This window comes from Halichoerus grypus, chromosome X (assembly GCF_964656455.1).
Source record: "Halichoerus grypus chromosome X, mHalGry1.hap1.1, whole genome shotgun sequence".
Taxonomy (NCBI): Eukaryota; Metazoa; Chordata; class Mammalia; order Carnivora; family Phocidae; genus Halichoerus; species Halichoerus grypus.
The window spans coordinates 19,064,769-19,085,320 of NC_135727.1; the positions used below are offsets into that span (position 1 = coordinate 19,064,769).

The 20,552-nt window shown below is 43.6% G+C and overlaps 1 protein-coding gene across 6 annotated transcripts in view; it reads left to right on the top strand.

Moving 5' to 3' along the window:
* Nucleotides 1-281: 281 nt before the first annotated feature.
* MBNL3 (muscleblind like splicing regulator 3) overlaps nucleotides 282-20,552 on the top strand; it is a 108,857-nt gene continuing 88,586 nt past the window's right edge. For 5 of the 6 annotated variants that reach the window (XM_078065020.1, XM_078065022.1, XM_078065021.1 and 2 more), the window contains exon 1: nucleotides 1,272-1,443. The gene's annotated coding sequence lies outside the window, so the exon portion shown is untranslated. Of the gene's footprint in view, nucleotides 414-1,271; nucleotides 1,444-20,552 lie in introns of those variants that run through there. The other variant, XM_078065018.1, reaches the window with a different exon arrangement.

Genomic DNA, 20,552 nt, shown 5'->3' on the forward strand with positions numbered 1-20,552 from the left:
GATGTGTGCGAGCTCTGTTTGTTTTCGCTTTTGTAAAACCTGAGGGTTATGATTTGTCCCCCGTTCCCTTAATAAAGAAACGACAAAAGAGCGTTTGCAGCGGGGGCTGGGCCGCCCGAGTTGGGGGGAGAGGCGCCACACCCCCTGAGAATAAAGCCCGCGCGGCGCTCTCTGAGAACCACGCACGAATGAACGAAGCACACAAAGAATACATTGGGCGACGAAACAGCGCCCTGCAGGAAGAAAGTGCCCGCACTCGGAGCGGGAGCGCGACTTTTGGCGCTCTTTGGGAGCGGCGGGAAGGAGGCCGAGGACAGGCACCGGTGGGCGCGGGAGCGGGGGCCGCCCGCCGCCGGACTCCCGCCCGGTCCGCAGCGGCCAGCGGGGGCCAGGAGCTGCGCGCGCCGAGCCAGGTGAGGTTGGCGTTGGCGGCGGCGGCGGCGGCGGCGGCGGCGGTGCGGGGCGCGCCAGCGCTACCTGGCCGGGGCGGGGCCGGGCCGCCGAGGGCCAGCCCCGCGCTCCCGCTGCCCGCGCGCCGCTCGACCGGCCGGCGGAGTTGCGCGCCAGTTGCCCTTTTGGCGCCCGAAGCCCCCCAGCAGCGCCGTTCCCGCGACGCGTCCCGCTGGCCGGGCGCGGGGCGCGGGACGCCGGGCGGGGCGCGGGTGGGGGTGTGTGTGAAGGACCGGCGGCGGCGGCGGCGGCGGCGGCGGCGGACTCGGCCGGGCCAGCGGGTGGAGGGCACGCCTTTGGCGAGGCCGGGCGGGGTTGGGGCCGGGGTTGCCATGGCAGCCGCTAGCCCGGGCGGGAGCCCCACGCCCGCCGCCGCGAGGGAGCCGGGAGCTCCGAGGAGTGCTCCGCGCGGACTGAACCAAGAGCTCGGGAGGGGTGGGGGGTGGGGGAGAGTGGAGGCCCGGGCCGGGCGCCCCCTGTGCCCCATGCGCGCCGGCCTGGCCAGGCCTGGGCCCCCCCGCCCCCCTCCCCCCAGCGCTGGGGAGCCAAAGAAAAGCTCCTCGCCTCGGGGCCTGAAGGGAGTCTCTCCGGAGCCCGGGGGGCCGCGGGGCGGGGGGGGAGCGCCGGGGAGGGGGGGAGCTCAGGGATCGTCGCCGCCGTCCGGGAGTCCCCGTGCGCGTGTCTCTGGCCTTGACATTTTGCACCCCACAGCGGCGACTCGGAGCAGGGTTGCACGTCCCAGCCATGAAGTTCTGTAGGTGGGGCGGGCTTTAATTTGCTTATATCTAATGATTTCAGGAGCCTCGCTTTAAAATGGCGGCATTCAGTACGCACCCCTGCTAAAGGCTCTCCCGGCACCGGGGCCACCTCGCGCAGCGCTGCTTTTGCTTCTGCCGCTAACAGATGGCATGTGCCGCTGTCGCTGCCGCTGCCCCCGCCGCTGCCGCAGAGAGCAGGACCCCTTAGCCCCTGGGTGTGCGCTAGCAGCATAAGGTAAGGCTGGAGATGAGTTGGGGTTTGTGAGAGTGGCTGCCTTCCTAGGACGCCGCAGAAAGCAAAGGCCTTTTAAACTTTAGTTTTTCAAGTGGCAAGTAGAAGGAAAAGTAATCTTGCAACTTCGTTGTAATTTTAGGGCTTTGACCTTTCTTCTTCTTGTTCTTCCGTCTTTCCTTTTCTTCTACTTTCTTTTTCCTTCATGTTCTTCTTCATATATATATATATATATATATATATATATATATATAAATTTAAAGGAATTTCTTGCGTGGCATATCATCAGCAAATGCTTTAACAACTAATTTCCCCATGTTCATGCGATATCGTGAGCAGTGCCACAGCTTCCTTGCAGAGCGGTGTCTTTTCCCGCTCTGAATGGACACATTCGGCAGCTTGCTTTTACTACCGGCATCTGAAGGGCGTGAGGATAGATCTTAGGAGACTGTTTAAAAGGTAACTTTATTTTTAGCATTCACACAGTCAGCTTTTATGGTAAGGAAACGCCATTAAATCAAGAGGAGTAACGAAACTTAACATTTAGGTGATTCATTTGTGTGGTGTTAACACTACTGTAGTGGACCTACTGTGTGCTTTTCTGACTCCTGTCTAGTAATTGATATGTATAGATACAACAGTGAGGGTGAGTTTATTGTATTGTCGTAATTAAGGTCGTGTGTTTTAGAGGAGTTCTTTTTTCCTAGATGTTCCTGAATTGCTTAATTGGGCACGGATCCCCACATATGGGATAAAGCCTATGATTAGGAGCTGGTGTCCTATCTCTACGCATGTATTAACTTCGCGGGAAAGTATCAATTAAAACAAAATTATTGCAAGATTTAATTTTGAAATGACTGCTAATTTTTCTCTGTGTTGACTCCCCGGTTTAATCGATAAGTCTGGGTGATTACTGATATAATGGTTGGAAAGCAGACTCTTGAAATAGCAGTACCAGTGACTAGGCATCCTTAATACAATTCATCCGAGGTTTTTTTTTCCCCTTCTGATAAAAGGCATATTGACAATGAGGCTTACCAGAGACCTCAGATTTTTCTGATTATATTCATATTCTATATTTTCTTTTTTGTCTATGCAAATGTTTAAATACTTTTTTAAAGTTGTTTTTAAATTTTCCCCCCAATATGCATACCTTTGGGGGATGCCTTGATGTTTATGGAAACTTCCCTAAACATAGTGTAAAAGGGCTTTTGCCCACAGCCAGCTGATATTATTCTGCCTCTGTCCACTTTTTACTTCTCTCCAAACAATAAAAGCCACTTGGCTGGCAGACTTTCCTGCTATTATATTTAGCAAGCTTCTGGGAAGGGGTGAAAGAGATCGTTTTGCACCTGTTAAAGAACAGTGCAGTTTTCCTGCCTAGGTGCTGCAGTGTGCCTAGAAAGGAAGAACTGAACTGTTTACAGTGGAATTTACTATATAATAAATTTTGCATCAGTGTTTCCAGATCATTGTTGAGAGAAGTGTGTGGGGGATTCATTGCTTCACATCCGAAAGGAGAGCTCCTGCAGGTAGAGCAAATAGATTCCTGCATCCTGCATCGTTCCCCGGGGAAGGCGGTGGAGGGTGACCAAAACCAACTTCTCCCATTTTTAGTGCTTATAGACTTAGATCCCAGTTCAAGAAACTTGGCCTCCTGATGTGCTGCCTTGTTGCTGAATGACTTTGGACCAAACGCATCCTTTAAAAAAATAAATAAGTGAAAACACTAAACCTTGGGGCCAGAATAGACAGGCTAAACTGGTATCAGAGGCGTTAGGGGAAAATATTGCCAGTTAGCATTCTGCAGCTTTATATAGTGATGAGATTAGAGACCCTGTATGAAAACATCAGTGAAGGGGTTTGCCAGAAAAAAAAAAAAAAATTATTTTGAGAGAGAATTGATATAGTGCGAGGCCAGGGGTGGTGACTGCATGTTTTGCTCTACTTCTGAGAGCTACTTCATTTCTCTAATTTCCTTTGCTGCTTTAAGCACTCCTAATGATTCCCAGGACTATTATAAAGTATCTTTTTTTCCTCAACTGTCCACTGCAGGCCTTTCAGAGCAGCTGCTTTTTCAGGGGGAGAAAAACCTATGATTATGAGCTGGTATCCAGAGTATCTTTGGTATTCCCTTGCGCCCACCCTTTACCTAAGCAAAGCCTCACACAGAGTAGATACGTGCGAGATATTGAATCAAAAAGAAGAATCAATCATTGGTAAACTCACAAAGGAGAAGATTTCTGCCCAGCTTTTAATTGCAACAGTACATTTTGGTGTACTTGGAGGAACCGAAAAATTTAAAGTAGATGAGAAGGTACGCACTCCTAATTGCATTCTGTTTGCTTCTCACTTGGTCCTCTAGGCTCTGGTGTCATTTGCTTTTCTGGCCAGTAGGTGTTTGATTATCTGCCCAGTTCTACAGTATGAAAAAGTAACCACAACACCTTGGGGGAAACAAAACAGGGTTTGTCTTTTGAGGCTCTGCGGCCCTGCACGTGCAGCTACCTGACAATATAGTTTGAAGTACAGTTTTGTTCTCTACCTGGCTGTCTTCAGCTGTGAGACGGAGGGGATGAGAGGAAGGGGGCGAGAAGCCATCCAGGGAGGAAGATTTTCATTCCTACAACCTTGCGTTTCTCCTGCTTGATAGCACAATACATTCAAGAAGGGGGCGGGATTTTTTCCGTTTGGAAATAAATAATGCTGTCTGATAGGATGGCAAACAGGGATTGGGACACAGCACACAAGAGTAAGTTACAATACATGTTTGACAAGTAATCCGATCGTGTAATTAAAGGTAGATAATGGTCACTGCCATGTTAAGACTCTCAAGTGTCTGAAAGAGCACAAGGCTACAGTCACCTTTACTGCTTCCAGGTTCTTCCCTGCGTGCTATTGCGTTTCCTTAAACCATGTCTCCTGGGCTGAACAGAGGGACCCCCCCCACCCCCATTCTCAGTGTATGTGATGTCAGAAAACAGAAATCAGAAGTTGTGTTTCTTTGTGGGCTCTTTCTCCCTCTCCTGTGGTGTGTGATACAGTTGTCACTTTGAAAATAGAAATTTGTACCTCAGATAGAATGAGGTGACAATTTTTTTTTTCTCTAGGAGAATAAACTGTGTTTGGGAGCAAGGAGTTTAATTTTAATTACCAACCAAACAACAGACAAACACAAAGTATGACCAAAAAGAAAGCAATTAGATCTGTATCCATGTGGGCCTCCAGGTCTTAAGGAAACCAGATGGTTCCAAGGCATCCTGATCTTCCTGAATGGTTATATATCGCCTCAAGACAGCCGAGTGACAGTGTTGGAAAGACAACTTTGAGGATTAGGATAAATAAGGTATCTATGACATTATCAAGTGTTAATGACATCCATGTGACCTGAAAGGGATCAGATAGGTATTTTTTTCCCAGCTCATTCTAGTAAAAGCACAGTATCAATCCATCATTTATTTCTACTTCGTATTAAATGGAGTGACAGTGTTTTTAAAAGATTGATGGAAAGCATAATGCAGTCTGGTAAGAGGGACCTTATTTTTAGGTGAGAAATAAAGGTATTCTCAAGTGGTCTGGGCACATCCACAGAAGCACACACGTGTGTGCATACACAAATTAGTTGTCACTTTAGAACAATTTATACAGCTACACATTGATTTCTGCCTGGCAGATTATGGGAAAATACCTATTCAGTTCCAGGCAGTTAACTTTTGGAAAAAGGATACTCAAGAGGAAGGAAGAATGAAAGGAAGCTTGATTTAAATGCACATGTGCATGTGTGTGTGTGTGTGTGTGGTATATGTATATATGTGAATATAATATACATATATATCCACATGTATATTTACATGCATATGTATATGACACACATATATATATATATATTTTTTTTCTCCCTCTGTATGTACATGATGCTTTTCAAGAAACTCAGGCATAGTCATCCCAGAACTCAATAACAGCCGTGAGAACAAAGTGTGAAGGGGAAGAAAGGAGCCTGGTTAGAGATTTAGGAATCAATTAGGCACGCTTGTTAAATACTATGTCCACTCACAAGGCCCACTTCCATCAGTGCTAAGTTGGCTTATGAGTAGGAGTGATTTGTTTCCCATTTTAGGCAGGAGTTTGTTTTATGCCTGCGCAGTGGGTGAACTCAAAGGGCCCAGGAAGAAAGGGCCTCCAATTGAGAAAGGCAGTCTGGACAGAAATGCGGAGGGTTGGCGCTAGAAACTCCCGACAGGCCATTTGATCTCCTGAGGCCACAGGAGTGTCCTAGAGCCTGGCAATTTGCTGGCTCTTTTCCATTTTGGATCATTCAAATTGCCTCCAAATTGTCCTCATGGGATTCTTTGCATCCTGAACTTCCTGGCATCCCCTGCACTTGGTGCGGAAGTTTGAGAAACGTTTCTTTGGGCTTATTCAGGGGTCCCTGAATGTCCAGGTCACTCATTAGGCAGGTGGCTGGGACTTCTGACCTCACATCCTCAGTGCCTGGCACGTAGTAGGCTCTCCGTAAAAGTTTGTTAAATAGACGGAAGTGTGGATTGGTCTTTCTAACTTGTCCTTAGATTTTATGAACACGTTTCCTGGGATTTCAGGTAGCAGTGTCTCTATCTTTAGGGTCCCCCCCCCACATCAGTAACAACAGCAACAAGCAGGTTGAAGCCTAGGTTGAGTGTCCTGTGGCGGCCACAGAAGCAACTGGAACAGGTTCAGGGCTGAGTCCTCCAGGAGCGGCCTGCGAGCCGGCTGCTGTGTTTTCTGTCACCTGCAGTTGCCTTTACTGTACCCGCCTCCCGTCCCAGGGAAATCCGTCTTCAGCAAGAAGTTCTGTAGAAACAGTTCTCCAAACTGTTGCACCAGATTAAAAAAAAAAAAAAAGGCCACAATGAGAAATACTGGGACTCGGACACCTCGTGCCATGCGTGGTTTAGAAAGTGAGGAAGTCACAGACAAAAACCAAAAGGACAATGGGAGCTGTCTCATTTGCAGTTAAACACTGCCCATTTGGAGGTTGAATTTACATAGGTTTTTATTTACCAAGATACAGGTATGAACAGCGCCTCTTTTTTACTGGATCCAAAAAGCATAGTCCACATGGTACAAGAGACAAGAGCTGCCGTTTCAGATCCCCCACAATCATCTTTTGTGCCCGGAGGACCATCAGCCTTTAGGTACAGCCTTTGCACTCTCCTCTTGTATGGCAGTATGAAGAGACCAAACAAGGGGGTAGGGGTTTTTTTTGGGGGGGGGGGGCCGGTGGCCTGTTAGCAAAAAAAAAAAAAAAAAAATGAGTAAAAGAACCAGAGAGCTTGCATTTCACCTTTTGTCCTGCAGTCTTCAACCTTCATGAGGGAAAACAAAACAATGCAAAACAAAAGCACTGTGTATAGTATTAGCTTGGGTCTATTTCCCTTAGTATAATTCCTGTTTTGTGCTTTACAAACTGAGGTAGTGAGGTGGTCACATGCCGTTAAGGTGGCTGCTTTATTACGATTAGATTCAGGTACCATATAACACTTTTTCTGAGCTGTTAAAAATGTATGGAGACACATTCAACAAGACCCATGGCACAGTAGAGGTTGCCTTTGGCCCTCCGAAAAGCTGGCGTTCAAGAGATGGTCCAGTTGTGGGTGCTGTTTTGTTAACAGGCACAGTAATGGTTGTCAAAATGCTTGCTGTCTGTGAGGGCTGAGGATCCCAAAGAAGAGGCATGTATTCTTTTCCGAAGTGATTTTGAGAACAATTTAAACTCGCAACTCGTTTATGTGAGCATTTTTCCTAAGTAATTGGATAGCACGAAGAAAGACCTTCTTAGCTCACCCAGAAGTATGAAGTGGAAAAATTGTACACATGGTAAGGTCACATTTTAGGTTTAAGGGCTTCCAAATACGGAAAACACGGGGTGGGGGACGGGGAAGATCAGGTGCCAAGTAACCTGATCTGTTTCATGAATGCCCGTGGCAGTGGCCTCAGGTGGAGACAGAGGCCACAGTCAGTGAGCGCACTGCTAGCTTCCTGAGAGAGCCAGGCTCTGGGCTCTGATTGACAGGCACCCCCAGGAGAGGGCCTTTTTGAGAAAGACCTTAGGTTTCGGGGGGGGGGGGTGCTGACTTTTGCCTAGGCAAGTCCTATGAATCCACTTTCTCAGATAAACCTGGTTTGGCCGAGGAGACTCATTTGTACATACGCTGAGAGCCTCAGCGTAGTGATAATAGGAGGGCAAAATGCTTTTACTTTCTGGCTAAAACTCCCCTTTCAAAGCTCCTCTGTATTGAGAAGCTGACAGGCTGGAACAATGTGGCATAGGGTTTGGCATTTCACACTGCTGGAAAAAGACAAGAATACCTCCACATGTGGCAAAGAGTGTGACGGTGATCATAGTAATAAAAGGATCTAAAATATGATCCCCTTGAAAATCTCTCATCCACGCTCGCACTTTGAGGTCACGTTGTGGGATGGGGAGAGAGAGAGCTGCGGCAGAGAAACCAGCTCTAAGGAGTGAGTTCCTCTTTGGTTTGCTGGAGTCTGCAGTCCTCTCCCGTACTAATAAAATAGTGCTTCTGGAAATCGATCCTAAATGAACAGGAAACAACGAGGCTAGCTAATGACCGGTCCCAAAGGCTTATTTTACTAATGTGGTCCGTTCCTGTAGTCCTTAAAATGCACGCATTCAAGCGACTGGTCGTGTGACCTGCGCTAAGTAAATTTTTTTGGTGGGGGGTGGGTAAAAGTCACATTTTTTTCACTGTCAAGCCTCCTCCTGGCCTTCCATCTATCCCCAAAGAAATTTCCGTATTTTTAGCCATCGAAGAAAACAGTTCAGAGGCACTCAGAAACGGTGACAAGCAGTGACAGGAAATGCTGGTTGCGCCCTGGTCTCCATGACTTCGTGAGGCCACAGCTGGCTGATTTGCTTTCAGCTTCCTGTTTGGGGGCGCTTTGGGTCAAAAGTAGCAGTGTTTTCCATATAGATTTTTTCTTTCTTTTCTTTCTCTTTTTTTTTTTTGCTTTATTCTGTAAGGCCACAATAAATCTGTCACTGGACTGCATGTTTTGTATATTTTATGGACTGTATCATGTGGTTTGCGTTTAATTTGGAAGGCAGTGCTTTTATAATCAAGAGTTCCCCCACACACACGTGCAGCTTTAGGGTCTGGGATTGCACGGGGCCTTCGAAAGTTTATAGCTCTATTTACACAATAGTGATTGCCGAGGAGGGCATTTCCTGCCAGTTAATGACCGGTTGGAAAGGCCAAAAGTCCAAATCCAGGAGGAGAGGACCATTCATTAAATGCCACGAAGGGACCAGGGCTCTTTTATCAGGAGGTGGTGAGGAGAAAGTGAAACCACATTCTGCCTTTTGAGGAGCCTGGAGCCGCATGTGGATGTGGGGCCTCGTGGTATGGGAAACGGAGCTGCTTTTCAGGACAGGAACCAACGAGCTGGCCCACAGGTTGCCAAATCAAGACCCGGGTGGGTAGGGCATTTCCTTCGGGTTGACGACCCAGTGGAGAAGGGACACATAAGGAGGAGGGCCCTGAACTGGCCCAAGTATTAATTAACTGTGGGAAAATGCTCGACTCACAGGTGTTATAGCTACCTCGAAAACCTGTAAGATCCCATGATTGACTTCCCTAATTGGTTGAATAACTGATCGTTGCTAAAGTGGACGTGAGCTTGGGGATAGAAGGCATGATCTCTTTTCAAGGTCAGTTTCACAGGACACCAATATTCCATTTTGATTCCCTGATATAATGAAGGTAAATAAGGTACACGAGGAGCACTTTGCCTTTTGTGGAGGTACCTTTGAGGGCGAGGGCTGTAATATTAACCGTTTAACCTAAGACGTTCACAGGAAACAGTTTTGTCCCCAGTGTAATTCTTGCCTGCTATAAAGCAGCTGAGGTGTGAAGAGTTTGGCATTGATTTAGAGCAAAAACAGAGTCAGACCAAGATTAGGTTCACATCCAGGAATTCCGGACTTCCTGGCCCGTCCTTCACTCCCTTAGCTTCCTAAGCCTTCAATTTGCCAAAATGTTAAATGTACACGAAAGATAAACATCTGTTCCCAGTTCTTTAGTAGATACGGCCACACAAGGGAGGTTGCGTGACACCCCCACTTCTGAACATAGCTTGATCCTTTACCTTGAAATTTTAATTTCATATCTTCCACATTGTGGGGTGGGGAGTGCAAGGGGTGGGCTAGACCTCTAAAATACAGGCAATCATTACAGGCCAGACACCTGGCTTTCTTCATGGGATTGGGTAATCTGTCACATGCACAACGAACCAAATATTAAGTTTCATTTTTGGGTCTGGCGAATGTCATTATATGTTTTTTTAAATATCCAGTAATCCAAGGATTTCTGGTCATTACCAGTTCACAAAATAAAAGAGTTTTCTGAAGTTTAAAACACTCTACAAATGAACTGTATACCCGTTACCGTTGTTGCTATTAGATGAGACCTCGAGGAGATTTATAAACAGAGTGACTGGATGAACTACAAAATATATTTTTTTTAAAAAACGTGATTTTTATTTTTTGAACATTCTCGAGTTCGAATGTTAAGATACACTAAAATTTTGTGAGCTCAGGTTAAAGACAATATTCTGGTTTACAAAATGTTCTGGAGTAAGAACAAACAAGGTTTTCCTAAGGAGATGTTCTACTGGCCTGAAAATTAACACTCATTTATAATTAGCACAGCTGCATTTAAATAATGACTCAAAAAAACGTTAGAAGTATCTTGTTCTAAGAGGTTACATACCTCTTCCATCTTGACATTATTATTTTGTTTAGCAGACTCTTTATAGGTTATTCAAAAATATATTTTAAGCTGGCTCAGGTAACTATCACAGTCTGTACTAGTGGCATCAAAGGTAATGAAGATTTGCTCTACTATATATGGAACCAACATTACCTTGCGGTATGGGAAAAGTCTATTCATTCTATCATTGTAGTTTTTAAGTGGTGGGCAACAACTCATTAGAGCATGATGAAATCCATTTAGTAGGTCGTGACTAGCACTTTTTTAAACAAAATTGAATAAAGTAGTAAGAAAATATCAGAACATATCATGTAGGAAGGTTAGATATTTTTGGTGAGAATTTTTCAGATCTAGACACATATGTACTTTGGATGTGAAATGTGTTTCTTACTATTTGTTGCTGGCAAAAAGGTTGAAAGTTAGTGCTTTAGTGGATGTTATTTCTAACTAGGTCAGAAATGTTTCGTCGTCTGTTTTTGAGGGAAAGGTGGTCAAGGGATGCTGGGGGCTAGGGTGCTGACATACTGAGCAAGGTTAGTTCAATACCTTGACAGTCATGTGTTTTTCAAACTGAGAAGTGAGACGTATTGCTATCAGAATGCTATAGGGTTTAATGTCTATGGTATTTTGTAATCCTGAGGAGATGCACTTTGTATAAGTATTATGTATTTACCAAGTGGTATTGCTAAAACATGAGACACAGAAAAGAGTGCTAGCTAGGAACCCAAGGCAAAAAAGGACATCTTAGGAAAAAAAAAAACAAAACACCCTAAAAATCTTGGTATAGTTGGGCCTGAGTTGCTTCTAACAGGAAAAGGATCGTCAAGAAAATTTAAATGTAGGAAAAGCCCACCTTATTTTAGGAAGAGTTAAATGTAAATTAAAAGAGTTTAAAAATTGCTTTTGATTTTTTAGAAATAAAAAATGGTCCTATCCAGAGAGAACATATTTGCAAGAAGAAAGCTGATTTTTAAACAAATATAAAAGTACACATTTACCATACATTGGGAAGAAAACCTGAGCATGGTTGTTTTTTCTGCAACGAACAAAGGCACACATTAAATGAATTTGAAAATTGTGGATGGGAGGCAGAAGCCGAGCATCTGTTAAATATACCTAGGATATTGATGCGAATGATTATATAAATAGAGAAGACAACAGCCACATAGCTTTTCTTGTTACTCTTTTATACTAATGAGAACTAAGCCCAGTAGTAGAAAAGAAAAAGATTTACTCACAGGAAGTACTGAGTATGATCTGTTAAGAGATTGGAAACATCCTTAGAAGACTGGACAATTTTTTCATATTCCTTTGACTTAAATAATTGTTAGAGGGGAGGAAAATACTGCCTTCTGGGACACTTGGCATCTCCAGTTGGATCCTAAGGATCTTGTCTTCGCCCCTCACCCCCCCCCCCGCCCTCAATTGCCTCCCAGGGTCACTAAATCTTACCGCTGCTTTCTCAGCTCTGAGAATTTGAAGTGAAATTAGGCTTTTCATCATAGACATTTAAATATTAAACTTAAGTTACCTCTCTGAAAATAAAATACAATCATAGTTCTAATGAGTTGGTAACTAAATTCTGTCATTGTAAATGAGTTCTCCTCTGCCCCTTCAGATACACCCTATTTCAAACTTAAGAACAGAAAAAGACTTACACAGCTAATGGTTGTGTAATTAGCAATCAGTTGATGAAATGAGATGTAAAACAAATTAAGCACAACAATAAAGTGTTACTCCATCACCCCCCCAAAAAAAAAAAAACCCACCAAAAAACCTGGTTACATACATTACTGTATTGACGATGAAAAAAACGAACACACGCTGATGGGTGAACCTGTAAACATTTCCAGATCCTGGGAGTGACAGCTTTTAGCGGTTTCCCATTCTGTTCATTAAAGCTCTTTAGAAAGCACCACTATGTATGTTTTTAGGCCGGAGGATAACTTTGCTTACAGCATCGATTGCACCATAAACAACATTTACAGAGTAGCATAGAGTAGGTGTGATAAGGTGTGGGCATTTAGAGCGTGAGTTAGTTAGGATTTCCAGCTGCAGTAAGCATATGGTTGGTTGTGTGTTTTAGGCAAACAAAAATTAGTCATTGGTTTGGTGAGTCAGCTCCTTTTTTTTCTTTTTTTCACTTTAGCCTCCTGGGTTTTTGGTTATGGAATACTTGGCAAATGATTAGTGATAAGAAAAAGCTATGTAAGAAGGTATGCTAAAGCCTACTAAACCCCAAGCTCTTGTTCCCTTCATACGGCATTCTCCCGTTTCTTGGTGTGTCTGTGAAATACGATCCCTCGCCTGACACATCTGCCAAATTACATTTAAAACTTTGAGGCAGACACAGGACTTAAGACCTTCAACAGGCGAGTCCCTTCCGTTTATTGTGAACAAAAATTTCCCTCAGAAGGGAATGAGACCGTGAGGGCAAACAGATTTCTAGAACGAAAAAGGAAGATGGAAAGGAAGAGAGACATGCTAGATTTGCTAGTCTTTTTAAGATTTTATTTGTTTATTAGAGAGAGAGCGAGAGAACACGCACAAGCAGGGGGAGTGGGAGAGGGAGAAGCAGGCTCCCCGCGGAGCAGGGAGCCCGATGCGGGGCTCGATCCCAGGACCCCGGGATCATGACATGAGCCGAAGGCAGACGCTTAACCGACTGAGCCACCCAGGCGCCCCAAGATTTGCCAGTCTTTTGCTGGGATAATCCCTTATCCCATGGTCCTCATTTTTGTGGAACCCTACTGGCCAGAAGAAAAGGAAGACTTTGATATTGCTGTTGGCTTCTTCATGAAGAAAACCTCTTGGTCTGAAGCATCGCATCCACTAGCACTTTGCAGGAAGCCTGCCGTGATTAGGCAGAAGGAAAGCAAAAGCCTGATCATCTCAGCTCAAGGACAGGAGCCCCGGCTCCTATTGTTCCTCATGGTGGGTAACAATTCAAACCAAACCAAACCCTCTGGAAACGAGAGGTTGGTTTGTTTTTAAGCGAAAATCAGCTGGGTCTCCTTGGGTTCCTATAAAGGGAATATTGTGAAGTACACATCCAGACTTCTGAGACGGCCTGCTTTTAGCTTCCTAAAGCAGAGCAGACTTGGGAAATAGGAAGTCAGAAAATAAAAGCAACAACCATTGCTTTCTTTTGTGGCGCTAAGGGTCCCTTTCTGATTTGCTCGGTGGGAATAGCGGCAGAGACGGTCACCAGGTGAGATGTCAGGGGCCTGTGACTTCCCTGGACACGTCCTCATGCTGGTGGGCCCAGACAGGGTGACATGGGCTCTTGGAGTTCTTGAGTGGCAGCTTTTACTACCACCTTCACCTCCAGGAATGTCTTAGACTTTTAAATCAATCTTAATATCCGTAGGCAGGAGTTTATATATAGGAATAAAATTTGAACCCCCGTTTTCTCACCCAATAAAAACGTCCTATAATAGGTGTTTATTCAGAGTCAACTGACATTTATCGAACAATTACTGTATGCCAGATGCTCTGCTAGGTGGTTTCTTTTGGTTATGACGCAGTTTCCTTTAGCTCTGAAATACCGCTGGTTCTATCCGGCAAGGACTCTCCTTGGCATCTAATAGTTACCAGGCTAAAAACGGCATCTTCAATTCTTTGCTCCCTTTTCAATGCCACCCCCCTCCCCCAACACACCATAATTTCTTCTTTGTCTGGTCCCGGTTCTCTTCATCTACTCGGGGACCAACTCATGTCCTACGGGCAGCCTCTTCCATCAGCGAAGGCATTTGTCTCCTGGGAAGTGAAGCCAACATGGATCTCTCACTCATCCCCATAGAACAAAAAAACCTGGTTTTGCTATCTGGTGGCTGGTGCTGCAGTCGGATAGGAAATGTCCGTGGATGAAGAGTTAAGGAGTCAGGACAATGATGCCGAGTGAAACGGCGTGTAGAATAACCCTAGAACCAAGTTGGATTGAACTTGTCCAGAAGGCAGAGAAAATAACAGAGCAGCCATAGGAGTCCGTCTCTCGCCTCTCACCCCTCGCCTCTCACCCCTCACCTCTCGCCCCTCACCCTTCACCGCTCACCTCTGACCTCTGACCTCTCGGAGCGGCCAAGGCAGCCTGAGGAGGACGGAGGACGGAGGAGGGGAAGTTGGAATCTCTTTGATTAAGGGAAGAAAACGGTGCTGTTGTGCGTTTAAGGTAGGAATGACTTAGATCATGCTCACTGGCTGGCAGGGAGGCGGGCGTGAAGCAGAATTTGAACGTAGGAAGTAGAATTTGAACGTACGAAGTGTCTGTAAACGGCCGGATAATGTACCGCGTGGCCCCGCCGCTTGCGCAGCGTCTGCGTTCCTACGCCCGGTAGTACTTGTGCCGCCGGATTAAGGAAACCGTGAGGAGCTCTCGCGTTTATTCTTTTTGCCCTTAAGGTATAGGATTGAGCTTGTCACAAAAAGCACTGGGATAGGTTGGAACAAAACAAAGACAGTGGAATTCAGCCAAAAGAATAGATAAATGGCTTTCGAGACCTCTCGGGGCTACTGAATTCGTGCACATGTGACTGACACCTTTCTATTGGTGGGGCTCCAGGAAAATGAAAGTCAAGTGGGGAAAGCTGTAAAGAATAACGAAGACTGGAATATAACTGCCAAGGGTGTGCTTTTCCTCTATGATTTCCCTTTAGACTAGGGTCCCGTGTCAGTCCTTCATAAAGTTGGAAATTTCAACACGGGCAGCACCTTCCCTGTGTTGCGTCTGGCAACTTCCGGTTTTCGTGGATTTTCTCTTTCACCGTGTAATTCAAAAAATAAGCCTCGGGTCCAGGTTCAGTTCTCCTTACTGTAGCCACCCTCCCTGTTTTCCCTTTTAGAACATATTTTATTCTTCCTTTCTCAGCAGCTGATGGGTATCGGTACAAAATATCTTGAACATAAGCCTTGTACTTAATGTCTGGGTTGATGTTGATTCTAGTCCAAGAGAAAGGGTTGTTGCTTCGAGGTTCTGAAAACGTTTTTTATTCTGAAGACGAAAATGATGCAAATTTGGCGACATGTTGAAAAACTTAAATCTTTGAAGTGATTGTAAAGGTACTAATTATCTAAACCCACATCCCCCAGTCTGTGTTTATTTTGCCACATGTTCCAGGTAAAAACAAGTGGGGGGATGCTTCTTAGGTGGGATGCCTGGGATTTGATGGGTAAAATGAATTCCACATTCTGAGGATTAAATTGCATTAAAGCTATATTCCCTACCCCCCTCCCAAAATATCTAGACACAAATGTGTATGTGATAGTGTATGTGTATATACGTATATATAATTTTATAACTTCAACTTTTGTTTTTTATGCTACATTTCAAGTCACTGGGCAAATACTACTTGTTGATAAGAATTTAAGAATACTCCATCAACATGCATCAAAATAGTTGCACAACATCTTCCTGCCAAGAGAAGATATTGCACAAAATCAGCAGTAACTCTTCCCTAGGAAAAATGTTTGTTAAATAGATTTCTAAAACAAGTGGAAAATCTTTGCTTTTACTTTCCTGTTTATGATTTCTAGTTTAAACGTCTTCCTTACCATTTGACACTGGAAAAAATAGATATCTAGAGTATCCTAAATAGAGAAGCAAGCCGAATGGTTTTACATTTAAGTTATTGAGGATATCTTTTTACTTTGTTCAAGTAAAAATATTCAGCAGATCCAGACTTAAAATGATAGCATGAGTGGGCTCATTCAGTCCGTGATCAACAATTTTCAACTCTTTGCTTGATAATTGGGAGGATTGCACAGGAAGGCAAGTTCATATGGTTGGTTTAAATTAAGGCTATTGTGTTGAGGGAATCAAACAGCTTGGTAATCAAGTTGTGAACTCTGTGCCTCTCTTAACTAATTAATTTAGTCTGATACCTCTTCAAAGGTCTTGTTCCATATTACCAATTAACTACACCTCTTAGGCATCTCAGCTCCTCCTCCAGGGTCTGCTCTCTGGTTTATTATTACAATTACTTACTGGATTCAGTAAAAAAAAACTGAATTTGCAAATGGGTCATTTTTGGGTTTGATTAGCATCAGTGATAATACCTTCTCAGAGTCCTTTTGCACAGCAAAATTGTATTTTTTTAACAGTGAGGTTTGCACATTGAAGTTAAAATTAAAATTTAATAATTAATATGAAAATAATTAAAATGAAAATAATATAGAAAAATGTCTGCTTCCCAAAACTCGGTACCGTGTTATCTTTGTGTGTATATATGATTAACACTGTAATAAATACCAAAGAAATGATAACTTGTTTGTTGAGCTTACAGTGGGGAAAATTCCAGCAAGGAAGAAAAAGTGAGTGATAAGAGAAAGCTTTTGCCTCCACTTCTTCCCAGCTGTGTTCGGTAGAGAGGAACATGTACTCAGAGGTTCTGTAGCCTCTTTTCTTGGCAAGAATTTGATTCTTCCAGTATTTGAATTGAAAACCGTAGGCTTCTACGTGTAGAACAGTTGGCAAAAATGGGGAAGGGGGCCAGTTTATCTGACTCCAGTCGACAAGCTATACAAATTCATATATATATTAAAAAAAGCAAATCTGCAAAAAAATACATGGGGAGAAATCAGGTACACCGGTTGTGTGTGACTTGCAGTTGACTTTCTACGGTGTATCAACCCTGGCATTCCTCCGAAGCAGGCTTTGACCAGGTAATCGTTATACTTATAGCCTTGGAAAATTGCTTTGGCAATAAAATGTATCAGACATCATGTCTTCTTTTGGTTTGGAAAGCATATTTACAGGCTACGTATTTATTAGTTTATTATAGTGCTCAGTGCCTCCCCTCTGACACATATGCACACGAACACACACAGGAACAGTTTTGACATTCATTCATTCATTCATTCATTTGTAGTTTTGACTTCTATTTAAACCTGAGTTCTGTAGTAGATTGCGGTTGTGTTATAGATCTGTAGCAGCCGTGGACCTTTTGCAGTTGTATCATCCCACGTAATATCTGGCCTAAAATCAATCAATCATACCTTTTTATTTAAATTTAATATGAATCATCACCAGTTTTTAGTACTGGAACAGGCCTCACTACAGAACAATCTCCTAGGGAGGAAAAGAAAAAAAAAAGGGAAAGGAATATTAAGAAGTGATAGGAAGAGATGATATAATTTTGTGCTCTTTTTTAAAAGTTTGTTTGTTTGTTTGTTTATTTAAGTAAGCCCTACACCCAACATGGGGCTCCAACTCACATCCCCGAGAGTCGCATGATCCACTGACTGAGCCAGCCAGGCGCCTAGGCCTTTCTCATGGAAACAGTTCCTTACTCCGTGCCAGGCACTGTGATAAGCACTTTGCACACATCCTCTCATCTCCTCCTCATTGCAACCCTGTGACATCGGTGTTGTTATTTATCTCCTTTTTACAGATGGGGAACCTGACGCTTGGAGAGATTAGTAGCATGCCCAAAGACATTCTGCTAGTAAACAGCAGTGTCAAAACTTGAACTTAACCCTCTGACTCCACAGTCTGCGCTTAAAATCTCCATGGTTATATTATGGAAATTAAAAAAAAAAAGGTTTCATTGGGAACTTGAGTGTGCCGTCTATCTCTTTTACAATACGTTAGTGACCTAAGACTGAGCACTGGATAAGGACGGTGCGGCTGGAATGAAGTAAAGATCTGTAATGACCAAAAGCTGCAGAGTTTCCAAGTTATGGAACCATAACCTCTTAGAAGTGGAGGGGAGAAAGCATCATTCAATTAACAGCACCCTTGTGCAGGATAAGTCTGCTCTGCACACTACTGTCGGTTAACAGTTACCAGACTTTTAAAAGTTATATTATGGTGAGATATACTAGTATTTAATAGTGGTGGTGCCTGATATTTTTATAGCAGTCTTTTGTTTAGGAGTTTTTAATGTAAACTCTGCTGGATGCATGCAGTGGTTACAGCATATTTTAAATCCTGGGTTGATTTTTCTGATATTTGATCTCCCAGGACTTTTCTGTTTACTTTCCTTCCCATCCCACTTGTAGCTTTTTTCTTTCCCTGTCTCTCTCTTTTCTTCTTTCCTTTCTTTCCTCCTTTCCTTCTCTGCATTTGTTGTTCATTCAGCATACCCTTACTGAGCACAATCCATGAGTCAGCCATGTTTCTAGGTGCTGAGGATAGAACCCTGAGCAAGTATTCAAATAAGTTTTAATATTAAGGTAAGGAACCTAGATGTTTTTCTACAAAGACTTTCAAAAGTAAAGTAATAGCTAAATTGAGGGGGTTGTTGATCTATTTTTTAAGAGATGCAAAAAAATAAAAATAAAAACAAAGAGAGGCAATGGATTGAGACAGCTTTGGACTCCCACTTATTCCATCACCCATAAGGAGAAAGTTGATTTCTTACATGAAGACCCACACTCACCATCTCTGTTCTTTGTGGTGCCTCCCTTATTGATGCACCATGTACTAGGCACTTTGCCACGCTGCCCTGCATGTGGACCAAATCTTTGTTTTCCCACCAGCTAGCGCAATGTCTTGCATACAACAGGTGCTCACTACTTCCATTAGTTTAGCAAGTATTTGTTGAGAATTTAGTATACACGAGGTATTGAGCCAGTGACAAGATGAATAAGACGTGTCCTTGAGGTGCTCGCAGTCAAGCAGACAGCTAATCAAGAGTTCCACTATCGTGGGACAAGTGTTGAGCTGGAGATGGGCAGACATGTTTGATGGGGATGCTGAAACCCTGAGTAGAATTCTGTGCTGGATCTAATTCATCCACTCGTCTGATATGCACATCCCTTCTGGGGCATTGTCCCCTACATCTGAACCCATCCAATAAGAAGGTATTCACTTCTTAACAAGACAAAGAAGTTAATCTGCATTTTCCTAATCTCAAATGTCTGCGTACTTGACTTCAAATCTATGAATACCATGTAATTACAGATTTCATTTGTAAATAAAACTTAAGTAGAGCTGTTGTCGATAATGCTTGGCACCTCCAGAAATTATATCTTCATAGAACTTTGAATAATCTTTACAGTCATTTATTTATTTAGTAAGCTCTACACCCAACATGGGGCTTGAGCTCAGGACCAAGAGCTGCGTGCTCTACCAACTGAGCCAGCCAGGCACCCCAAACTTTACAGTTTTTTAAAAAGTACTTCGATTCATTATGTGCCCAAATCCCTAGTAATAAACCTATAAATCTTTAGTGATGTTTATGCATTTTTGTGCCCACGGGAGGCAGGACAGAGTGATGATGAACAGCAAGTATTCTGGAGCATGCTTGAATTTGATCCCTACTTTACTACTCATCCACTGTGTGGCCCTGGATCAAGTTATTTAATCTTTCTGTGTCTCAGTTTCCTCATCTGGAAAATGGGGACAATAGAGGCACTTGGGTGGCTCAGTCGGTTAAGCGTCCGACTAAGCATCCGATTCTTGGTTTTGGCTCAGGTCATGATCTCAGGGTCCTGAGATCGAGCCCCACATTGGGCTCTGCACTCAGCGTGGGGTCTGCTTGTCCATCTCCCTCTGCTCCTCCCCCTACTTGGGCTTTTTCTCCCTCTCTCTGTCTCTAAAATAAATAAATATAATCTTTAAAAAAAAAAAAGAAAAGAAAATGGGGGCAATAACAGTACCTACCTCACAGGATTGTTATGAGCAATAAATAATGTATGTGAAAAAGCTAAGATTAGTGCCAGACACATAGTAAACACTGTGCACATTTGCTGTTATTATATTTTCAATTTGACTGCAATTATACGCTTTATTCTGTTTTTCATAAATCATACATAGTCCACTTTAAATGACATTCAAATCATTGGAGATTGATGTGAAGGTTTCTTTACATGGAGTCTCTAGTCCTTTGAGTCTTTTCACACCAAAAGCCAAGTAAGTTCGCAATTCTCTATACTTGGAAATGAGAGGCCAACTTTGACATTCCTTTCTGCTCCTGTTACATGGCCATAGAGTTTGACAATAAATTACATGACTACCTCCTATCAGCTTGGTAAAATCTCCATAGCTCACACATTATTCCATGCTAAGGGATCAGTGCTTTTAGAATGTTCGATGTGTAGCTTAGAAGCTACAAGAAATAAAGCATACAACAGAGTTGGATTTACACTTCTTGACTGCATCGATGCCATGCTGTTTGCCAGCCTTGTGATTTATGTGCATATTTCTTTAGTCAACCGGTAACATCTTTGGCAGGATGCTGTCTGGGGACCAGAATTTAATGGTTGAGTTTCAGTCTTCTACTGCTGATGACTGTTTTTGGCAGTGCTCCAGAATTCTGCCAAGACAAATTGACAAATACAGAGTCGTTTAGAGTAACAATGAATTAACACTGGAGATTACTGTTTGCCTTTCATCTTTCT